Source organism: Lingula anatina, chromosome 4, assembly GCF_051362555.1.
Source record: "Lingula anatina isolate TDL-2025a chromosome 4, LinAna3.0, whole genome shotgun sequence".
Lineage (NCBI taxonomy): Eukaryota > Metazoa > Brachiopoda > Lingulata > Lingulida > Lingulidae > Lingula > Lingula anatina.
This window is the reverse complement of record NC_141770.1, coordinates 7736896-7751885: the sequence shown is the minus strand read 5'-3', so window position 1 is coordinate 7751885 and position 14990 is coordinate 7736896. Positions and strand designations below refer to the sequence as shown.

At 34.3% G+C, this 14990-nt stretch overlaps 3 long non-coding RNA genes across 5 annotated transcripts in view; all 3 read left to right on the top strand.

Annotated features, from left to right (window-relative positions):
• LOC106167016 (uncharacterized) overlaps positions 1-14990 on the top strand; it is a 191552-nt gene that overhangs the window by 137110 nt on the left and 39452 nt on the right. The gene's annotated exons all lie outside the window — the stretch shown is intronic.
• On the top strand, positions 1050-3236 carry LOC147762210 (uncharacterized). Its single transcript, XR_015334032.1, has 2 exons — positions 1050-1581; positions 1966-3236. It is a non-coding gene; the product is annotated as an uncharacterized LOC147762210 (long non-coding RNA).
• LOC147762209 (uncharacterized) lies at positions 7555-8713 on the top strand. The gene is made up of 2 exons (XR_015334161.1): positions 7555-8405; positions 8474-8713. It is a non-coding gene; the product is annotated as an uncharacterized LOC147762209 (long non-coding RNA).

Below are 14990 nucleotides of genomic sequence, written 5' to 3'. Positions count from 1 at the left end.
TGCGAGTGCTTGGCGTCGAGTTCACCTCGCGCTAAAAAAAATGGACAAAGCTGAATCTTCAATATATATATACTGCCAGAAAGCCAGTTTAACAAGCTTTCATGATTTAGTTTTTAAAAATTTGTACAATTTAAACTTCTAATAGAAATCTTTAAATAGAAAATTTCGGACACCTGAAACGGGACACCATTTGCAATCACCCGCGTGGATAAATCTTCCATTTTACCGTTCTGAATCTATTTTTTATGACAACTAACCTTAAAATTCCGAATCCTTAGATATTCCCGCTTCTTTTTATATATATATCGTTTAATCACACCAACTGTTGACAAAAATACACATGAAAATACGAAGAGCTCAAAAGTCGTCCATTTTCACTCGATTTTGCTGAAAGTAGTGCGAAAATGGCCGTCGCTTCAGACAGTGTGCACGCGCAGCTCGGAATCTGCGGACAGACTGATATATAGACTCGCCCTTCAAGAAATCGACGAAAACCGGAAATGCGTGTTTTTGCACTGTTTTTCCTGTCAGCCCATCGTAAACACTGTGTTGTCAAGTAAAATGAAGCGTCTGATACAAAGTATCAAACGCGGCATTCACGTGCTTGCTTGCGATGCGTTCAGTACACTTTGTTTACACTGAGAAGTCGAGGTCAGGAATGCACAATGCTTTTCTATGTAATTACGCAGTTTCAATTTTGATTAGTGAATTTTCTTTTATCTGCATGGTCATTTTCCGAACATTTGTATAAGCCACGAAATATTTCTCATCGGAAAATCACCCAGCAGCTTTCCAAGTACAAGCGAGTGACGTCATGACGCACTTTCGGTTTTCGTCGAGATCTTGAAGGGATTAGCGTTACGGTTTGCTGCACATTTAAAGCGTTCTGTCTCAAAATGTACTCAACTGCTTGGATTGAAATTTACAGAACTTATTCTTCACATGATATCACACATATGTGCTTATTTTGAGAGCTTTAGCTGTTATATGTTTTCTACAGTGCCCATTCAAAATTGAAAAAGAGCTATTTTCCGTCGATTTCTTGAAGGGCAAGTCTATATCACAGTGCCTGGACCCTGGTCATATCTATTGCGGTTCCTCGCACGAGTTTTTTAGAAAGCAGGCGGTGAACCTGTTGCTGATACTGGCCGCAGTCCTTTACAAATCCTAAGTCTCACCTCTTGCATAGCGCCATCTATACTAAACAATTTTTATATGGCGTAGACTAGGCAAAGGGTGACGCTGAAAAGTCGGAATTTTCATCAAACGTTCTGCACACTGAGTTTCACCATACATCAGGACACTTTTCTTAGTTGGTTTTGTTTTAGATTCTATTGACAAACTTAATCGGTGAATTCAGGATGAGACATCTAAAGTGACGGACACATATGTTATCGACTGTGTCAGTTGTTCACTGTTCACATCACGATGCAATGTACTGGTGAAGATTTTACAAAATGCTTCAGAATGTTGACGCTGTAGATTAAAAGCGCCCTTGGAGATCTAGCAAGATTGCACGCAGTCATCTACTTCAGTTTTGCCATTCCCTTTTCATCTGCAATTACCCAATGCCTTATGAAGGTGAGGCAATAAAATGAAGAACTGACGTTATTCCTTCTTATATAATTTTTAAGTGGGCCTTTTTCTTGTTTCTTTTGAGTCATCTGTCGAAATGGTAATATATGAACTGAACTATGAGTAACACACACCCCCCATGGAGTGTCCACTTACGTGAACTAGCACTACCATCCTGAGTTTCAGAAAGCACTGTAAACCCACCTCTTTATTTTCAGTACTGGTACAGTGTATGCTTCTGCCTTGACTTACAACAATACTTTATTTGGAAAGTTTATTTTTTAATATATTTCTTTGCAGTTTATTTGATGTAATAAACCTACTAAATTTTTCATTATGTACTCTAATATTTTTGATCTTGAGGAAAAGCCTGATTGTTGATTTTTTTAGTCTTTTCCAGTCCATCATCTGACTCCACACTACACTGTACTTGGAGGCACAGGACTATACTGCCACAATGGAACAAAATGACTCCAGACTACTACACTGTACTAGGAGGCACAGGACTATACTGCCACAATGGAACACAATGACTCCAGACTACTACACTGTTCTAGTAGACACAGGACTATACTGCCACAATGGAACACAATGACTCCAGACTACTAAACTGTTCTAGGAGGCACAGGACTATACTGCCACAATGGAACACAATGACTCCAGACTACTACACTGTTCTAGGAGGCACAGGACTATACTGCCACAATGGAAAACAAAGACTCCAGACTACTAAACTGTTCTAGGAGGCACAGGACTATACTGCCACAATGGAACACAATGACTCCAGACTACTACACTGTGTTAGGAGGCATAGGACTATACTGCCACAATGGAACACAATGACTCCAGACTACTACACTGTACTAGGAGGCACAGGACTATACTGCCACAATGGAACACAATGACTCCAGACTACTACACTGTACTAGGAGGCACAGGACTATACTGCCACAATGGAACACAATGACTCCAGACTACTACACTGTACTAGGAGGCACAGGACTATACTGCCACAATGGAACACAATGACTCCAGACTACTACACTGTTCTAGTAGACACAGGACTATACTGCCACAATGGAACACAATGACTCCAGACTACTAAACTGTTCTAGGAGGCACAGGACTATACTGCCACAATGGAACACAATGACTCCAGACTACTACACTGTTCTAGGAGGCACAGGACTATACTGCCACAATGGAACACAATGACTCCAGACTACTAAACTGTTCTAGGAGGCACAGGACTATACTGCCACAATGGAAAACAAAGACTCCAGACTACTACACTGTGCTAGGAGGCATAGGACTATACTAAAATAAAAATAATAAAACGCAATGACCGCAGACTTATTTTCAAGATGGTCAGATAACAACATGAGTTTCATAAAGCTTCATAAGTAGATCTCATTGCCTTCTGGATCTTTACATATTTCACTTTATTTCAGTGAATTTTTGAATCTGTAATGCTGCTTAATCACAGCCTTTCAGCAAGTTTTTCATCTTGTTCAATGAAATCTCTGATATTTAGGTGGATTTGTGCTGCTAGTGATGTAAGAATTTTAATGTAAATTACCCAGGTATTTTAATGCTTTGTCAAAGAAAGTGAAGGAACAGTTTTAAGACACTTGAAAATAAAGTAGATTGTTTTAAAGATGTATTTTTTATTGTCTTCCTGTGGATCACACATGTCAGCCATATATGTTTGTATGTGGTAATATTGTTGCTGTATCAACTTAACTTGGAGTTGTTACCACAGCAATGACTGTAGCAATGACAGTAATGAGGAAGGGTATAGTAAGTATTGCTTAGAATGAAGATGGATATCAAAGAAATGGGTTGTCAGGTAGTGGGTTACGACCTTGCTGAAGCTGTAAAGATTGCTTGTCAATTTGGTAAACTCGGGGGGAATTTAGAGACGAGTAATGGGTGCATTTGACCAGAAAATAACTTCTTTGTTTGAAAACATGATATAAAATTATGTTCCAGCTTTAAAGTACAGATATTGGTCCATTTCTAAAACTGTTGCAAAGCTGATTCATATACTGCTATTGAAAAAGTTGTATGTAGTCACCTGTTATCAATTCCAGCATTCCCAACTTGTCCACATAGGGTGCCATTCACTCTCAGCAGGTTGGTTGTCATGGATCACATTTGCCATTGATAGCAAGAAGAAGTCTTGTATGGGTATATATTGTTTTCCAGATGACAGTTATAGGTAATTTGCAACCTCCTACACAAACAAACTCAAATCATTACACTTGCTGTTTTCTTTGAGAGTAAATAATACATTGCCATATTGAAATGTTTCTTTTCAAATTGGTTAATTCTCTCTTTTCTGATTATCAATTTCCAATAAACTTGACACTTAAAAAAAGACACAGACAACTGATCAGCTTATCACAGATTTCCATTGTTGTTAAGCATCAGTTGTACAAACTTCAGAAACATTGGACTAGATTTGACAAAATTATTAACATTTAACTATAATAAACCATGGGATTTGCCAGTGTTTTCAGTGTAATTTCCAGTTTTCTCAAATATATCATCTGAAGAAAATACTTTTCATTAGACACAGTCATTTGATCGGCTTATCACAGATTTTTATTGTTGTTAAGCATCAGTTGTACAAATTTCAGAAATATTGGACTATATTTGACAAAATTATTAACATTTAACTATAATAAGCCATGGAATTTGCTAGCGTTTTCAGTGTAATTTTCAGTACTCCCAAATACGTTGTCCCAAAAAACACTTTTCATTAGATACAGTCAACAGATCAGCTTATCACAGATTTTTATTGCTGTGAAGCATAATTTGTAAAAATTTCAGAAATATTGGACAAGATTTGACAAAATTATAAACTTTTAACTCTTTAAAGTCATGGGATTTGCCAGTCTTTTCAATGTGACTTTTAGTTTTTTCAGTTACATTGTTCTTTTTTCAGAGTACCCTTACCATGAAAAAGCTGGCAGTGAAAGACAGAAACAAGAGCAGCACTATGTCTTATCCATGTGTACAATACAAGATATGTGGCAAGATTAAGGACATTGTCAAATATTGTGATAACAACAACCCATTCCAGAAACCCATTGTAAGGAGTAATCTGCATTTGGCATTGATAGTAAGGAGAAGTCTTGTATGGGTATATATTGTTTTCCAGTTAACAGTTATAGGTGATTTGCAACCTCTTACACAAACAAACTCAAATCATCACATTTGCTGTTTTCTTTAAAAGTAAATAATACATTGCAATACTGAAATATTTCTTTTGGATAATTCTCACTATTCTGATTATCAATTTCCAATATACTTGACACTTAAAAGAGACACAGATGCTTGATCAGCTTATCACAGATTTTTATTGTTGTTAAGCATCATTTGTAAAAATTTCAGAAACACTGGACAAGATTTGACAAAATTATTAACGTTTAACTATTTTAAGTCCTGGGATTTGCCTGTCTTTTTAATGTAAATTTCAGTTTTCCCAAATATGTTGTCCTAAAAAACACTTTTCATTAGATACAGTCAACAGATCATCTAATCACAGATTTTTATTGTTGTTAAGCATCATTTGTATAAATTTCAGAAACACTGGACGAGATTTGACAAAATTATTAATGTTTAACTATTTTAAGTCCTGGAATTTGCCAGTCTTTTCAATGTAAATTTCAGTTTTCCCAAATACGTTGTCCCAAAAAAACACTTTTCATTAGTTACAGTCAACTGATCATCTTATCACAGATTTTAATTACTGTTAAGCATCATTTGTACAAATTTCAGAAACATTGGACAAGTTTTGACAAAATTATTAATGTTTAACTATTTTATGTCCTGAGATTTGCCAGTCTTTTCAATGTAAATTTCAGTTTTCCCAAATACCTTGTCCCAAAAAACACTTTTCATTAGATGCAGTCAACAGATCATCTAATCACAGATTTTTATTTTTGTTAAGCATCTTTTGCACAAATTTCAGAAACATTGGACAAGATTTGACAAAATTATTAACGTTTAACTATTTTAAGTCCTGAGATTTGCCTGTCTTTTCATTTCAAATTTCAGTTTTCCCAAATATATTGTCCTAAAAAGACACTTTTCATTAAACACAGACAACTGATCATCTTATCACAGATTTCTAATGTTGTTAACCATCATTTGTACAAATTTCACAAATATTGGACACATTTGACAAAATTATTATCGTTTAACTATTTTAAGTCATTGCATTTGCCAGTCTTTTCAATGTAATTTTCAGTTTTTTCAGTTATATTGTTCTTTTTCCAGAGTACCCTTACCATGAAGAAGCAGGCAGTGAAAGACAGCACCAAGAGCAGCACTATGTCTTATCCATGTGTACAATACATGATATGTGGCAAGATTTAGGACGTTGTCAAATACTGTGATAACAACTCATTCCAGAAACCCATTGTAAGGAGTAATCTGCATCTGGCATTGATAGTAAGGAGAAGTCTTGTATGGGTATATATTGTTTTCCAGATAACAGTTATAGGTAATTTGCAACCTCTTACACAAACAACCTCAAGTCATCACATTTACCATTTTATTTTATAATCACATTGCAAAATTATTAACATTTAACTATTTTAAGTCCTGGGATATGCCTGTCCTTTCATTGTAAATTTCAGTTTTCCCAAATATATTGTCCTAAAAAGACACTTTTCATTAGACACAGACAACTGATCATCTTATCACAGATTTTTATTGTTGTTAAGCATCTTTTGCACAAATTTCAGAAAAATTGGACAAGATTTGAAAAAATTATTAACGTTTAACTATTTTATGTCCTGACATTATCCAGTCTTTTCAATGTAAATTTCAGTTTTCCCAAATACCTTGTCCCAAAAAACACTTTTCATTAGATGCAGTCAACAGATCATCTAATCACAGATTTTTATTTTTGTTAAGCATCTTTTGCACAAATTTCAGAAAAATTGGACAAGATTTGACAAAATTATTAACGTTTAACTATTTTAAGTCCTGAGATTTGCCTGTCTTTTCATTGTAAATTTCAGTTTTCCCAAATATATTGTCCTAAAAAGACACTTTTCATTAGACACAGACCACTGATATCTTATCACAGATTTCTAATGTTGTTAACCATCATTTGTACAAATTTCACAAATATTGGACACGATTTGACAAAATTATTATCATTTAACTATTTTAAGTCATTGCATTTGCCAGTCTTTTCAATGTAATTTTCAGTTTTTTCAGTTATATTGTTCTTTTTCCAGAGTACCTTTACAATGAAAAGGCAAGCAGTGAAAGACAGCACCAAGAGCAGCACTATATCTTATCCATGTGTACAACACATGGAATGTGGCAAGATTTAGGATATTGTCAAATACTGTGATAGCAACAACCCATTCCAGAAACCCATTGTATGGAGTAATCTGCATCTGGCATTGATAGTTAGGAGAAGTCTTGTAAGGGTCTATATTGTTTTCCAGATAACAGTTATAGGTAATTTGCAACCTCTTATACAAACAACCTCAAATCATCAAATTTGTTATTTAATTTTTATAATCACATTGCAAAATTATTAACATTTAACTATTTTAAGCCATGGAAATTGCCATTGTTTTCAGTGTAATTTTCAGATTTTTATGTACAGACAGAGATGTGTCTGTACATATTGCCATCACCTGCGTCTGTCGTCGCCGTCGCCGATCATGTCGCCGTCGCCGTCGCCGTGCACTTTCAGCGTTAACACCATAAGTGGAAGACAGTTTTACCCAGCGGGCACTCAACGTTGATTCAACATTGAGGATAGGTTGAGATGATGTTGATCCATCAATATTGATAGATCAACAAGATCTCAACATTGAATCAACCTTTTCTTGTCAACCAATTGTCAATGTTGATAAATCAACAGGGTCTCAACATTGAGACCCTGTTGATTTATCAACAGGGTCTCAACATTGATTTAACCTTTCTTTGTCAATCAATTTTCAATGTTGATAGATCAACAGAATTTCAACATTGAATCAACCTTTTCTTGTCAACCAATTGTCAATGTTGATAGATCAACAGGGTCTCAACATTGATTTTACCTTTCTTTGTCAATCAGTTTTCAATGTTGATAGATCAACAGGATTTCAACATTGAATCAACCTGTGTTTGTAAACCCTTTGTCAATGTTGACATATCAACTGGATCTCAACATTGGGCCAACCTTAACTTTATAACCTTAATCATAACCTTGATAATAGTTTTAAATGATTATCTCACTAGAGAGGTATGCGTAGGGGTAATTACCCCTCATAAAACGCTTGTTTTACCCCTTTTTCATTAAAATTAATTTTGTGAAAAAAGCGGTCGTCAGTTTTTTTTTTTTTTTAAACTTTCCACAGCTTATCTTTAAGAAAAAGAAAAAAAACATAGGGTCACCAGCCTTACTTTATGGCAAATTGACAAAATTTTACTCAAGGTTGAAGAAAAAGCTTGAAAAAGCCAAAAATGCCTGTTTTTCTGGAAATTTAAGTTAGCTGTGAGAAAAAAATTAGACTGGTGACCCTTTGTTTTTGTATTCTTAAAATTATCTTATCTACCTGATGTGACGTTATAATTATTTTAGTAAAGCTAATTTGTTGTTTAATTTTTATGAGTAATTACTGTATGTGCCTGCATACTTGTATAATGTAAATGAAGTGCGGGACTGTTATTAAGTGCGAGACTCCGGATAACATGAACTGATGCAACACGTGAGTGTGGACAGTGTGTAACACTTTTACAGTACAAAAACTGTACTTTATTAACAGTACTTTGTGAGGCCACACTATCAGGAGGATCGTTCAACAGATAAGGTCATGGAAAACGGTGACATTGCGTCTTCAAAACACCACACTATCAGGAGGATCGTTCAACAGATAAGGACATGGAAAACGGTGACATTGCGTCTTCAAAACCCCACACTATCAGGAGGAACGTTTAACAGAAAAGGACTCGTAAAACTGTGACATTGCGTCTTCAAAACTTAACTGTCTACGAATCTCTTAGAATTTAACTGTATTTGACAAATGTTAAAGTTTATGCAACATGATAGTATTACATGTAGTTAGTTTATGTAGTTTATGTTCATTGTTTGTAATATATTATATTCATAGTTAAGTAAGTTGTTGTTTTTGTTTTTTTTTTATGTTCGGGCTGTTTTGGTCCGTAACACTGAGCATCAAACTGGAAAGTTTAAAAATAATCTGACGACCCATAGGTGGATACAGGGGCCAGTCCCGGGGTCTGGACCCCCCCCTTTCTTCCGAAATTACCTTTTTTTGTAGGTAATTTTCCTAATTTCCCCCCCTTTTCAGATCTGAGTCTTTTTATTTCAAGAAATGCTTGATATCTTGGAGAACACCTTCAGCCATCGGGCAAATTTCAATCAAATATCCTGATAGCCTAATTGATATATCAACGTTAATTCAATTTTCAAATTCAACTTTATTTCAACATTGAGGTATCAATGTTGATTCAACATTGATACCTCAAGGTTGTTTCAACCTTGATGGTTCAAGGTTGATTCAACCTTGATGGTTCAACGTTGAGTCAACTTTCATAGTCAACGTCATATCAACATAGTTTCAATGTTGACTGTCAACGTTGATTCAACATTTAGACCTCAAGGTTGATTCAACCTTGATGGTTCAACTTTGAGTCAACTTTCATAGTCAACGTCATATCAACATAGTTTCAATGTTGACTGTCAACGTTGATTCAACATTGATACCTCAAGGTTGATTCAACCTTGATGGTTCAACGTTGAGTCAACTTTCATAGTCAACGTCAAATCAACATAGTTTCAACGTTGACCGTCAACGTTGATTCAACATTGATACCTCAAGGTTGATTCAACCTTGATGGTTCAACGTTGATTCAACTTTCATAGTCAACGTCATATCAACATAGTTTCAACGTTGACTGTCAACGTTGATTCAACATTGAGACCTCAAGGTTGATTCAACCTTGATGGTTCAACGTTGAGTCAACTTTCATAGTCAACGTGATATCAACATAGTTTCAACATTGACCATCAACGTTGATTCAACATTGATTCAATATTGATTTGCCCGCTGGGTACTTTTTGGCTTAATATTTACAGAGCTGACTAATATTCATAAAACGCAGGTCAAGTTTGAAAATCAGCATGATCGGGCCATTATTGTAGAATTTATGCTGTTTTTTCACTTTTTAGCATATATATACAACACTGTTAACACATTTCAAGGAAAACCAATAGGCCTGTTGTCATGAAACTCACAGGAGTAATCAATCTTACTAAAACGCAGATCAAGTTCGAAAATCAGCATGATCGGGCCACTATTTTAGTAGTTATGCTGTTTTTTTCACTTTTCAGCATATGTGCAACACTTAACACATTTCAAGGAAAACCGATAGACCTGTTGTCATAAAAAAACCCCAGGAGTAATTAATCTTACTAAAACGCAGGTCAAGTTCGAAAATCAGCATAATCAGGCCATTATTTTATAAGTTATGCTGTTTTTATGTACAGACACAGATGTGTCTGTACATATAGCCATCATCTGCGTCTGTCGTCGCCGTCGCCGTCGTTGCCGTCGTCGCCGTCGTCGCCGTGCACTTTTACCGATAACACGATAAGTGGAAAACTGTTTTTTCTTTTGGCTTGAAACTTACAGAACTGATGAATATTCATAATACGCAGGTCAAGTTCAAAAATCAGCATGATCGGGTCACTTATAGGGAATTTATGCTGTTTTTTCACTTTTTTCAGCATATATGCAGCACCGATAACACGATAAGTGGAAAACCGTTTTACCTTTTGGCTTGAAACTTACAGAACTGATGAATATTTATAATAAGCAGGTCAAGTTCGAAAATCAGCATGATCGGGTCACTTATAGGGAATTTATGCTGTTTTTTTCACTTTTTTCAGCATATATGCAGCACCGATAACACGATAAGTGGAAAACCGTTTTACCTTTTGGCTTGAAACTTACAGAACTGATGAATATTCATAATACGCAGGTCAAGTTCGAAAATCAGTGTGATTGGGTAATTTTTAGTAAATTTAGGCTATTTTTTCTCTTTTTTCAGCATATATACAGCACCGATAACACCATAAATGGAAAACCATTTTACCTTTTGGCTTGAAACTTACCGAACTGATGAATATTTATAATACGCAGGTCAAGTTTGAAAATCAGCATGATTGGGTCATTTTTACTGAATTTAGGCTATTTTTTCACTTTTTTCAGCATATATGCAACACTGATAACACGATAAGTGAAAAACAGATAGGCCAATTGTCATAATACTCTTATGAGTGGCCAATCTTACTAAAAGGAAGGTTGAGTTGGAAAATCAGCATAATCGGTCCATTATTTTAGAAGTTATGCTGTTTTTTCACATTTCCTCACATTCAATTCTTAGGCATGTTAACAGTCTCATTATTTAACTAATAAGATACGTAAAAGTGTTTGTTTGGCATTTCCTGCATCTTTACAACATTGTTAGTTGATTTTGTAAAAATGATAGTAAACCTGTTATCGTGTATTGTGTAATAAAGTGTCAAAAATGGAAAAAAAAATATCTTTACAGTTTGTCAGATTCAACCATTCACTATGTTCAGAATTTCAGAATGGAGCAAGTTGGACATTTATAATTGTTCTATTGATATTTTTGCTTTGACAACATATTTTTGATTGATCATATAAAAATGACAGTAAATTGATTATTTTGCTTTGTGTAAAAAAGGTGTTGAAAATGGAAATAAACTCTTTCAATACAGTTTTCTCTTGTTTACATTTTGGGATTTTCAAAGTATGACTCTGAACTCTATAGGCTAGTCACATTTTCTGAATATCTATGATACTTTTATTTTATTATAAAAAAAAATATGGTTATTATGCTGTTAAGCATTGTGTAATATTGCATCAAAATTGAACAAAACCCTATTCTGGGCACTGCCTCTGTAGTGGCGGTGAAAGGAAAACCATGTCACTCGCTCTTCTCACACTTACAGGAAAGAAACATAGGACTGAAATACAGCTTCAGTTGAAAAATTGTCTCATTAGTTAATTGTTTGGAAGTAATACAGGTTTTTTGTGAAAATTTTTATCTTTCACATGTTGCAATTTTCAATGTGGGACTTAGAGCTCCCTTGGGCATGAAGCCCAGTGGTAATCAAATTTTCTTAATGTCCTTGTTTTTAATAGTAGATATTTTAAAATTGGTGGTATTTAATTAGTTAATCATTATGTAATGTTGCATCAAAATTGACAAAAAACCTACTTTGTGCTCTGCCACCATTAATATTATGTAAAGTAAAGTGTTACTTTCTATTTTTTAACTATTCTTACAAAAATGATTCTTAGGATTGACATACAGCTCATATTAGAGAACCAGCTCTATTGGATTATTATTTTTATTAAATTTATGACTTTTTTGTGAAATTTTCATTTTTCTCACTCTGGCACTTTCTAATTGTAAACTTGAACTCTGATGGGCCTGGAGCCTGCTTTTAATTTCATCAGTGTTACCTGTACGTTGTGCATAATTAAAATTTGATTTTGACTGTGCAGTTAAACATAATGTATTATTGCATCAGAATTGGCAGTCTCCTGTTTTATTTTGTACATTATTGTTTTCTGCTTTTCTTAAGGTGTGACTTATGGGCCTGAAGACCTTTGATAGACAAATTTGTGTGGTCAGTCTGTAAATTCCCCTTGGGTATTCACTAGGCTATAAACTCATTTGCCTAATTAAGCGGCCATTAAATGAAATTTCATAAAGCACACTTGTTGATATTTCCCTGTAAACTCCCAAAGGTTAAGCTCTCTGCTAGATAACATAGTGTCCATAATAAGGAAGCAGTGAATAGCAGCTTCATTGGAATTATATTTTTGTTGTTTTCTTTTTAATTTTTTCTCCAACACTGGCATTTTTAAGATGTGATTTTTAACTCCCATCCACCTGAGGCTCTGCACATTTTCAGTATTTCCACATAAGCAGTTGTATTGGTATTTATGTCTTTAAACACGCTGTAATATTATTTTATGCACTGTCATCATTTTTCATATATTGGGACTTTCATCATGTGAATTTTAACTCTCATGGTCCTGAAACTGTAATCTTATTGAAGGGGTGGATTGAGACCATTTTCTGGGTCTCCTGGAAGACAGTCAGATTTTAAAGTTAATATTTACGGGTTTCTGTTGGAAGACCATCAAAATGGAGGATGGATCAACAAAGATACTTTGGAATACTGTCAGAAAATATCTTTGGATCTGCTCCTGTTATTGACCATGTTACCTGTTGTGCATGATTAAAAATCAGTGTTGACTGACTGTGCTATTATAAGCATATATTATTGCATCAAAATTGACAAAATGACCTATTTTGCATCTTTTTTTTCCTGTTTTTTGTCTGTACATTTGACAGCTTTGCTGCCTTGTTTCACATTTCCTCAGATTCAATTCTTAGGCATGTTAACAGTCTCATTATTTAACTAATAAGATTCGTAAAAGTGTTTGTTTGACATTTCCTGCATCTTTACAACATTGTTAGTTGATTATGTAAAAATGATGGTAAACTTGTTATCATGTATTGTATAATAGAGTTTCAAAAATGGAAATAAACTCATATCATTGCAGTTTGTCAGATTCATTCATTCACTATGTTCAGAATCTCAGAATGGAGGAAATTGGACATTTAACACTGTTCTATTGATATTTTTCCTATCTCATCAATTTTCTTAGTTGATCATATAAAAATGGCAGTAAATTGTTAATTTTGTTATATGTTAAAAAATTGTTAAAAATGGAAAAAAACACATTTCAGGACAGTGCTGTCTTGTCTACATTTTGGCATTTTCAAGGTGTGACTTTGAAGTTCCTTGGGCCTGAAGACCTTTGCTAGGAACATTTTCTGAATATCCATGATACTCATATTTTATTATTAAAAATTGATGGTAATTATCCTGTTAAACATTATGTAATATTGCATCAAAATTTGAAGACACCCCTATTTTGGACACTGCTCCCATGATGATCATTTAAGGAAAACCATGTCACTTACTGTTCTCAAACTTACAGGAAAGAAACATGGGACTTAAATAAAGCTTCAGTGGGCAATGCAGTTTGTTTGGTAAATTTTTCTGGCAGTTAAACTGTTTTTTTTTTTTTTTTTTTGTGAAAATTTAATTTTTCACATATTGGCATTTTCAAGGTGTGACTTACGAACCTCCACGAGCTTGAAGACCCATGCTAATCACATTTTCTGAAAATCCATGATACAGATCTTTTATTATTAAAAACTGATGGTCATTATGCTGTTAAGCATTATGTAATATTGCATTAAAATAGAAGAAAACACAATTTTGGGTGCTGCTGCCATGATGACCATTATGGGAAAACCATGTTACTTATGATTGTCAAACTTTCAAAAAAGAAACAAAGGACTAAAATGCAGCCTGAGCTGGAAAAGCAGTCTAATTGGCTTCTTTTTCTGGAAGTTATACATTTTAGTGAAATATTCATGTTGGCATATTCATTGTGGGACTCGAAGCTCCCATGGACACGAAGCCAAATGGTAATCAAATTTTCTACTTGTCCATGCTTTTTATAGCCAATAATCAAAAATTGGTGATAATTATTCTGTAATTTATTATGTAATGTTACATCAAAATTGACAAAAATCTTTTTGCACTGCTACTACAAACATTATGAAAAGAAAACTGTGTTACTTATTAGTATTTTCAACTTACAAGTATGATTTGTAGGATTGGCATGCAGTTCAAATAAGAAAGCCAGCTCAAATGGGTTATCATTTATTATTGAATTTAAGCAGTTTTATGTGAAATTTTCATTTTTCTCATTCTGGCATATTCAAAGTGTGAACTTAAACTCCCATGGGCCCGAAGCCTTACGCTTGTTTCACATTTCACTTACATTGGTATAACCTGTTGAGCATAATCAAAATTTGATGTTGAATTTGCAGTTAAGCATAATGTACGTTTGCATCAAAATTGACAGTGGCCTGTTTTGTGCATTGTTATTGTCTGCTTTTTGTCTGTACATTTGACAGCTTTGCTGCCTTGTTCAAAGATATTGTCGGAAGAAGATACTTTTTATTAAACACAGTCATTTGATCAGCTTATCACAGATTTTAATTACTGTTAAGCATCATTTGTACAAATTTCAGAAACATTGGACAAGTGTTGACAAAATTATTAATGTTTAACTATTTTAAGTTCTGGGATTTGCCGGTCTTTTCAATGTAAATTTTCGTTCTCCCAAATATATTGTCCCAAAAAGACACTTTTCATTAAACACAGACAACTGATCAGCTTATCACAGATTTTTATTGTTGTTAAGCATCATCTGAACAAATTTCAGAAACATTGGACAAGATTTGAC